This window comes from Glycine max, chromosome 10 (assembly GCF_000004515.6).
Source record: "Glycine max cultivar Williams 82 chromosome 10, Glycine_max_v4.0, whole genome shotgun sequence".
Classification (NCBI taxonomy): domain Eukaryota; kingdom Viridiplantae; phylum Streptophyta; class Magnoliopsida; order Fabales; family Fabaceae; genus Glycine; species Glycine max.
In genome coordinates, this window is record NC_038246.2 from 7169693 (window position 1) to 7172102 (window position 2410).

The following is a 2410-nucleotide window of genomic DNA, read 5'->3' on the forward strand; positions in this document are numbered from 1 at the left end:
TCTTGATTGGGTAGTGTTTAGGGTCAGAAGCACTATGAGTAATAATGCATGTTGGTACATCCTACCTTTAGCAACTTGTCAAATCACTGCTGTTTTTATCAGAGAATGAATCTTTAATTTATTATTTAAAATATACAGCACAAGTAATATTATGGTATTACTAACAGAAATTAATTTAGTCAACAAAACATTTATAGAACAAAAATTGAATACATTTTTAATATTTGTACATAAATTTTTAATTAATTTCACTCTTTTAAGTTTTTATTTAAATTTAATCATCATGAATATTAAATATTTTTAAGAAAATAATATTATGTAACGATTAAGTGCATATATCATATTTCACCAATTCATATTTTAAAATAACATATAATTTAACATGATTAAATATATGCCAAATTATTAATAAGTGATGGCAAAAAATATAGTCACAAATATATTCCATAAAATTTTTCTGTATTGTTTAAAAATTAATTAGCAAAAATTTCGAAAAAGAAATGTTTAGAAATAGCTAGAACATAATTTAACATAAACTTATACTCAACTATTTATTTTTAATATCTGAGCAAAGAAAAACTGTTTATTTTTAATAGTTACATTATTTTTAAAGAGTTCAATGATCGATCCTGCATTATTATTATAAAATAATTTTACACTATCATTTAATTATAATTTATTATTGATAAAAATTTTAAAATTAATATTTATCTTAAAAGTTAATAAATTTATCATATATAATAAATTATGATTGAATGATAATATAAAACCTTTTACACGGCTAATTTATGTATAACTTTTTTTTCTCATTGTTGAAACAAAGTAAAAAGGGCAAAATAATCTAACCTTGTGAAAACTTTCACGTTTGTCACGTTCTTTAGCGTGCGAGTAATTTTGTTAAAAATGAATATTAATTAGGTTAAATTCTTATACTTTAAATATTATAAATGCGTACTGTACTTTCGAAACCTTTTCTAATATGGTTCCTATCTTAGGTTTTTTTTTTTTTTTGGCTCAATGGAGTAAGTTTTTAAAACTATAAAGCCATTTGGAGAGTTTATTTGAATTTTTGAAGAGGATATGCAATAAGGCTGCAGATAATATTCATCTAACCTAGCTTTTACTCACGGCGATCGAAATATATCGCGTTGAGAATGTTGCTCATCCAATATATTCTATTATTACAGCTAATGTATTGCATCTTTGAGTTAAATAAAACCCAATTCATTCCCAAAAAAATTATTGAAACAGTTTATGACGTAAGATTTTTCAAACTAAATTATTCTTAACTTATTCTAATATTTATACGACCAAATTCGCACTATACACATTTATGTGATGCAAAAGTTTATTTAAAAAGTCGTTAATCAAGTTTTTTATTCAAATCTGTCTTAAATAATCATTGACGCGGAAGTATAATACTTAAATTGTATTTCCCTTGATAAAGATTTTGATAATGATTTCTCTGGTAAAGATTATCCTAATTCTCAAATAAAGGTAAAAGAAATAAATACAAATAAGAAAATAAAAAAATGGGTAAAAATAATATTAAATAATCGTACAAGTATTTTTTGAGTATTGATGCATACGACTTTTCCATCCCTTTTAATTCATTTTTTTCCTCTACTGTGGATAGAATATTTTGTTTGATGAATTTTTTTCTATGTTTACAAATTTATTATTTTTCATCAATATAAATAAAAATAATTTATTTAATAAAAAAAATTTATATTTAATTCTCATAATAACAAAAAATATTCTTGAATTAGGAATCATTTCACACTACAGTCAAATCAATCTTTGACCCCTTAAATTGGAGAGAGACACATAATCTCAAACCTAAAAAAATATGCTTTAAGTCACTTATAATTTTTAAATCATAAAAATTATTAAAATCTTAAGAGAAATATAGTAACATAATAATCAGTTTAATTCATCCTTAAGTAAATTTTAATTTAAGTCTTGGTCCTTTACATAATATAATATATTTTATATTATTAGTGCATAATTTATTTTTTCAAATTTTATTAACATTTTTATAGCATAATATATTGTACACATTATATATATATATATATATATATATATATATATATATATATATATATATATATATATATATATAATATAATATAATATAATATAATGAAGTCTATAAATAAAAAGAGAAGTTGTCCAAAAGTTAAAAATAGAGAGAGAAATCCATTAACATGTATAATCATATGATAATACACATATTTATACTCAAGTCTATCAATAAAAGCATAATAGAAGAGAAAGAAAAACGAGCCAATAAGAAGAGATGGAGCGCAAAATTGCAGACACTGGAAGAGAACATGCAAATGACAGTCTACTACAGGTCGTGAAGGTTCACACTCACAACAGTGGTATTTTATATTTTTATTTTTAT